The sequence below is a fragment of the Branchiostoma belcheri genome, unplaced genomic scaffold (genome assembly GCF_001625305.1).
Source record: "Branchiostoma belcheri isolate BF01 breed outbred unplaced genomic scaffold, Haploidv18h27 scaffold115, whole genome shotgun sequence".
Taxonomy (NCBI): domain Eukaryota; kingdom Metazoa; phylum Chordata; class Leptocardii; order Amphioxiformes; family Branchiostomatidae; genus Branchiostoma; species Branchiostoma belcheri.
In genome coordinates, this window is record NW_017802547.1 from 802,305 (window position 1) to 810,176 (window position 7,872).

Genomic DNA, 7,872 nt, shown 5'->3' on the forward strand with positions numbered 1-7,872 from the left:
CTTGAGACAGGATGCGTTAGAAAAAGCGTGCCCTTGAGTGTTGATTATAGAAAATCTCCAGACTTTCTACCTCGTTTGATGCCGGTGAATTAACCACTAAGTTGACCTTGGATCCATCCATGCAGTGCTTAGAGTGGTCCTTAACGAAGATCCCCAATTAAAGCAGTTGTAAACATTGGCACGTTTGGCATTTGTTGGCAATTAAGTCAGCTTAGGAAGGTCCAGTGTTAACATCTGCATGTCTGTATAGTACAACTGCCCTTTCGTGCAAGTATTCTCCAGCTATTAATTTTGGGAAGCCTAGAGCAGTGTTCATGCCAGACACATCTGTATAGGACGTTCATCAAGGAAGCACGGAAGGCACAGGGATTTTAAAAAGAGTCAGCATTTCAAACTCTCTAAAATTTGCCAGAGCGTCTCCAAAATGCACTTTTGGAAGATTGTATAATCAAACTCAGTTCCTACGTCATCATGATTAAAACCAACTTCAAGTTGCCATATTTCCATGTATTTTACCATTTTTTTGGGTGCCATAAGGTCTTAATGGAAGCTGCTAGTTGAAGGTGTTAAAAAAAGTGTGAACGCAGGCCTAAAGTCTGGCCCAGTTCCATGTTGTACCCAGGCCCTTATCTCATTGCGACATTGTTCTGCTGTGATGTTCCCTGACATCTGCAAATGAACTTTTCAGTTGACCTTGTAGTTAGGAGGCCACATGGCAGGTCACTGGGAAACTAGTTTTCAGCAAGTTGGAATATTTTTGCCCTATTTCAGTTTTTTTCTGTCAATCTTTTTGCCAAATTGTCTTGGAAAGAACTAAAGATAGAGATTTCAGCTTAAAACGTCATCTGTGTTGGTAGAATTCATGTAACTGTAATATTCAATACTAAAAAAAAGTGGGACTTACCAAGTGGCTTGATCATAGAATCGGCAATCCACTGCTTCTGTGAAGGCAAATAAGTTGGTGAACAGAGGATAAAAAGTTGTAGGAAGTTTATATACTATATATAGCATCTCGTGTTATGCTAGAAAAATGTGGATATTTTACCTCTAGAACTTTGGTTAACAGGAATATGGAACATTCTTTAAATATCAAAGAATACGTTTACATTATTTCACATAATTTTTTGTCCAAGAATATAAACATGCATTTTGTGTTCTCCAATGTGTTCACTTTGTTCTAGCACACACTGATTTGATGTCAGATCGAGTAAATTGTTTTTAAGCATAATGGGGCCCAACCGGAATTGTTAGAAAGAGGTTGCATTGCCAGGTAGAATTATCTAGCTCTGTTTTGTGTCAGTGTTTTGTTCCTTGCAGGATAGAAAGGATTGTTTGGAGGGTTAATTAACACTCTGACTGAGTACCTTCCTGCCCCATCATGACTTGTCTGCTTGCTCAGGCCATACTGATTTGATTATATGGATGACATCATCTGGGCACCCCAAAACTAATGCAAGCTTGTGGAAAAGAAAAGTTTGGCCAAACAAAAATAAGTTTCCTTCTTTGTGAAATCTAAGTGGTCAGGCCTAGGAAAAAAATGTATGTTGTTTTCTGTTTCCCTACTGACCCTAGAAAAAACTGCTGACCCTAGCCTTTTTTTGGGTGGATCCCTTCAAGGGACATGTACTTTTCAAGATGATCGACCATTTCTTGCTCCATGATCTGACACCTGAGTGATGAAACGTTGTACAATTGGTTTTCTAACATTGACATGGAAAATACTGTAAAAGTGTCCTCGTACAAGTTTGACTTTGTTAAACTGTATTGTATAAGTTGGACCCCTATATAGATATCACTGAAGTCTGAAGAAAAAAGAAAAAGAAAGATAATCCCTACTTACTGACCCAAATTTTTTCAGGACTGAAACAGGAAACACAACATTTTTTTCCTAGGCCTCACCAGCTTGGTTGAGACACCAGGACTAGACATGTGGAATATTTGGAGCTGCCTGTGGGATTGTAAAGAAATGCAGGGGGCAGCAACTGTCAATGATACATGCCATACCCTAACCCTACTTCTCATTTACTAGGTATCACTTGATGTTAGTAAATTAACTTGCCACAAAAGTTCTCAGTGACATGTATAGGTACTGTAAGATTGTTCAAAGGCACTTTTGTTTGTAGAGGAAAGGAGTGTTTTATTGGTGTTGAAACAATTTTTTAGTACAGTATTGATACAACGGAACTGTATATTTGTGGTTTCCAAAAAATAAAACTGTATAGTAAATGACTATGGCAAAAGAAGGTGGCAGAGAAACTAAAAGAAAGTCGGCAAATTATTTGTTTACAGTGATGGTTACTGTAACCAACATGCCTTTTCCAGGATTTTTCCACCTTTTCTAATAAGAGAATAACTAGCAACTACCAATGTATAACTCAAAATAGTTATAATATACTATCATTAATGCCACTTAACCATGAGCTGATCCTTGGCGAGAACTCCATTGTCTCTTGAGACAAAAAGGTGCCAACAACAATCTGAATTTTGAAAATTCTGACAGCTTATAGGTGGTAACTGTTGTAACTCTTTTATCTTCACCAACTTTCAAAGTGATATTCTAAACATGCAGGACAGTTAACCCCTATGTGCTGGGCTCGCATTTCTTCCTTCTGGGGGTACTGTGTGTAAAATGTACACATGATGCCCCCCCAAGGCATGGGGGTAAGAGAGGGGTTATGAAAAGTGGGTCACAGATAATGTTTCAGGGAAAAATGTGACCCAACCAGAGGGAGGTGGGGAGGGGGGCCATGTGGCTGACAAATTGTTCCATGACCTGTAGAGAGCACCCAGCCAAATATAATCTTGACTTCTGTTTCCTAAAAATACCACCACGGATGTCCGCCTCACGCATGGATGGTAAGGAGTTGATGTTGTTTTGCGCTAGACCGGCGTCAATGTTTTCATTTTGTGTCGTAATCTATTTTGGCTATCGTCCTCAGTATTTCCAAAAGTTCGCATCATAATATTTTCATTACCGTCTGTGTGCAAAATGGAGGATCAAGTAAAGTATGTTGTATATTGTGCTCAATAGAGAGTGTTAGAACAAGTATTTTCAAATTATCCTCCATACAGTTAGCTGTTAAGTTACATTGTAACACACATATAATTATTGCCTTTCAAATACAAAAAAAAATGGAGAAGAAAGTTAGATACTTGCAGAAATATGTCTTACTTTGAAAACCAGCGAATTGGTAGCAACAATGGATAATCCCCAACTAGAACAAACAAGAGAAACTTGATTCTGCCACCTGACTCACCCATCAATCTTGTCTGCTGGTTGCTTAGCAACCACTTAATCAATGAGCACAGATGGAAGAAGAGCCTATCTCATTAGAATTCTTTTCCTCTTGATCAGTGGCATCTCAGCTTTCTTTCTTCAAAGTTTTTTTTCACATCTCCATTTAATTTACTGATGATTTACTCCTAAAACAATGATACAAATGGTACCAAACTTTTATTTGGCGGTAAATATGTAGACAGAAAGTTCCATACAGTTGTACAAAGTGTTTGGCAGTTTGTACAAAGGAAAAGAAGGCTACAAAGCATCATTTATTTTTGGTTACTGTGTAGGGAAAGTTTGTAAGGAAAGTTTTGTGGAAGTAGCAAACTCACTACATGATGTGTGTTGCCAATTATTATTAGCTCCCCCTGGTGCCTGAGTGGTGAATTACGCTCTAGCCTTTCTTTCAGAGCCTTGTGTTGTGAGGCTTCCGGTTGCCTGTAACCGTCCCATCAATTACGGCTCACAGCTACACAATATACGAGGCTTGGGTCCTTGTTGTTCATCCTTCCCTCCTAATGATCAGCTGTTGTGTGTCATTTGAGACCAGAAAAAGCGGAGGATGAACAAAGAAGGACAGGCACAATATTGCTCCGCCCTCGCCCTCTTTCCACCCCTGTTCACCTGGCACTTTTTTCTCAGGGAAAATTCCTTCATTGTCGGAGGTCTCCGGGCAAGAAAGTAGTCGCTTGGTGGGGGTGTTAGGAACATTTGCATAACTGTGTGTAGGAAAGGGAAGGATAGCAGTGGGTAAAAGCTGCTTATTGTGTGACACTTTTAAAGGAAGGGGAGTGCCTGAGAGATAAGAGACAGCCTGGGGCATGTTGTACTCTTACCTTGTATGGCACCTTTCAGGCAGCATCAAGGCAGTTACCTGTACCCCATCACTTTCCTTAGCTTTCATAGCTGTCAAAATGTACTGCACCTGCACGAAACCTGTAATGTATTGTGTATAGCACTTCGGCAGAACGTCTCATATAAGGTCGAATTGGCGTATATAAGGTTGATATCCCGTCTGTAGTTTCCAAATGTTGTGTCGGAAAAGATATCCTCCGCAACAGGCAAAATTCGGATGTAACGGTGACCAAACATGCAACGAAAACCATGAAAATTAGGCTTTTGCATAGGTGCAGTACATTCTGCCAGTACAAATCATCAAGTGTCATGTGATGTGATGAAATTGGAAGTGTTTTAAGGACAAAGGTTTAAAGACATGCTTTCCTTTGGAATCCTTGAGTTTAAAGGTTACGTTACGGACAGGTAAAAGCAAAAGAAGCAAATGTTATATGTACAGTAGAAAGAAAGGAATGCAAAGCATACCAAGCACGTTTTACCAGATACAAAGATTTATTATCATCTGTTGACCAAGATAGCAACTTTGACTTTAGGTTGTAAAAAAAATGTCAAAGAGGGAAGAGGCCTGTTGTATTTCACTTTTCTACAATCGTTTCCAGCAAAGTGCCTTTATAATGAGGGTCAATCTATTCTAAACAGGTACTTGGGCACCCTGATCTTGTTGTTTTGTGTGCCTGTCTGCGTTTCCAATATCTTGAGCCAACAATTGTACAAGTCTCAGTCAACAACCAGCCACCATCCCCGGATTACTAGACTCCAACCCCTATCACCTAGGAGCTGCCGGGACGCTGCGCACTACCGAGCGAGAGAACGGAGCTATTGTTCTACCCCGCTTTGCATGTAAAAGCCGCCCAATTTATTTTCTCAAGTAGACCCTGCTTGAATAGGCTTTCCGGGGGACAATAGTTGAAGCAGGCTCGCTACATGCGACCGAGAGCTTTCATACATACACGGGAAAGTGCTCCACCAACAAACATCAAAATGGCCCGTGTTTGGCAGCTTGTTTAAACTTCACTCGCGGGTGTTTAGGGGCTTCAAGTGCGGGGAGTTTTGAAAACTGTTCACGAGAGCGTAAACAAACCCCATCCAAACCTACCGATCCATACGGCTTCAAATCACTTGCAATGAATATTAAACACGTTCCAGTAGCGCTGGAGTGTTCTAGCCGGTGAGAAAGCCACTCCAGCTACCAAGTTTCCAACCAGCCTATGTTTATGGCATGGCATACCTAAGGACTCTTTCACTGTAATTTATGTCCAATCATTTGGGATGTTATCTGTACTTGTTGCTCCCTAATAACAGTAAGATGAGATGGCCAGTCATTGACTGCTGTGCCCCTGGGATATCAAATATGCATGAGCCATGTAAATGGGCATCCCAGTGCTATTAGCATGGGGAATGCGCCCGGCTTTGTAGTCTGGTCTAGTACAGGAACGCATGGTCTACCCAGAGGGACACAAACCGACACCTGTAGCTGAATTCTCAATCAGTATGCGGGAGGGGACCACGCCGCCGCCTCACAGGTAAATCACAGCAAACCAGAGGGGCTAAATTGTGAGTAGATAGCAAACACCGGTGTCCTCTGCAGGCGAATAAGCTATTTGGCAAACACTGCGAAGTTGTTGTGTATGGAATTAAGCAGCATACTAGGATAAAGGATTTGAAGTACTTGTAGGGAACAACGTATGGCTTACAAGTGTTTTGAAGTGCTGTTTAGAACTCACAAACTTCTTCTGAACTGTTGCCATCCTTATAAACAAGCGGTGGGTTGTGGAACAGAGCAGACGGTTCGTTTTGTTCGTGAGAGGGCTCTCCTGTCTTGAGAGTTGTCACCGTGTTTGTAGGGTGTTTGTTGGCTGGAATTTGCTGGAATTTGGGTCACCTCCGCTGGCAAAGTTTCAACAACAGAATCATTATTCCTAAAACATCCTGCAGACTTTTGGATAAAGCAAGAACTCCTCTGTCCCCCTGTGGCATCCTAGGAATTTGTTTTGTATCAGAGCAGACTGTAACAGTTTCTAGAAGTTTTAACTTGGTTAGTTCAGTTCTTATTGTATTCAACTAACAGGACTACATATATTTTTCAAAATATACTTAACACTTTGTAGGGATGTTGGGAATATATACAATGTTGCTAGCTTTGGAGGAATGTTTGCATTTTGAAACGTACCCTCCCCAGACCAATTCATTATTCAATTCTGGGTTTATTCAGTTGGAAACAATTTGGATACACAGAAAGCAGTTGTGGCAGGAAGCACAGTTGACTTGCTCTCACCCTCCCCACCCAAAAAAGAACTGGTTCCACTTTTTTCCTTTCCAGTTTTAGGTCTACTGTCCTTCTATGCAAGGTTTATAACTTTGTGCTCTTTGTGAAATGTACAAGGAATAAATTAAATGATGAATGAGAATGGGGCAGTATTTTTGGACTGCAAATTTGCTTTGGGTATTTCTTCATGTAAGAAACTCAAGTGTTGAAACTTCACAACTAAGTAATAAGTCTGGAATGTCTTGAACTGTAAGTATTCTCTTATTCCTTGAGTTCTAAGGAATGTAGCAGTAAGTATTTATGTAGGTCAACATAAAAATTCAAGTTTTAAGATTGTGATAGATATTACAAGTCATGTCAATATAATCTCTCTTGGTGGCACATAATGATAAGTACGTGGGTAGCAGTGTAACAGATCGTCTAGAAAAATAGGAGCATGGGAATTTCTCACAATTCCCTAATCTCCCACCTTTTGGAGAATTAATCCCATTATTACAGTTATTTGCACCTCCTTTAAAGTGATAATGAGTTTTTCACAACTGCTGCTCATTGGTGGATTTGGCTTCTTGTATCATGAGGTTTAATCAGTTGCCGTAAGACCAAAATAACCGCAAAACATATGGCTGCATTAAATGTGATTTTGTTGGAACTGATTGTTTTCAAGAAAGGTCGCAAATACGAACTCAAATACAGAAAGAAAGTAGCATTATCCACGGCAGCTCTCTTTGTACATACGAGGTTGAAACAGCACCACCATTGAGAATTCAGCAGCAGTTTCTTCAGTTCCCCTGCAGTAAGTAAGCCAATGTTTACTTTTAGCAAATATCTTGTGTTGACCAAAGTGTTTTAGATGTTTGACTCAAGGTTGTAGTTGTCCTTTTCAAGTGGTCGTGACCAAACATGAAGCCATTTGTCATGCGGTTGTCAGTCTGTCTGTGGCCGATGTGTTTGGAAACTTGTCCAGAGTTCTGTCAGCCATGTTGTTTTCTGTCTTCTTGTTGTGATAGTATGTTGGATTTGAATTTTGATCAGTTTTTGTGCTTTTTTGGGGAGGGGGGCAACTTGAAGATGATTTTAGGGCAAATGGGGGTATTTTAAGGATTTCTGGGGTGATGTTTTGGTCAGAATTTGTGGACTTACAGTGATAGAAGTATTCAATCTGTATTTTCCACTTTTCTCAAAATCTGTTCCCAAGGTATATGCTGAAAGTACTAGATAAATTGAGATATACTTTTCCTGTTTTATCCTAAGAAAGATTCTAACTATACATTTGTAGTATTGACTAGGCCCCTGCTATAGTGCTTGCAGACTTGACTAGCCAAGCAAAGGGCTCCATAGAGTGGAAAATATTTTTTTACTCAGCAATATGAATCCTTGACTACCATCCTATAAAAACCCTATCATTTTTGTTTCTCTTAGTAGAGTCTTCCATGCTGCATACTGACTATCTATGAATTTAGATCGTGGACAG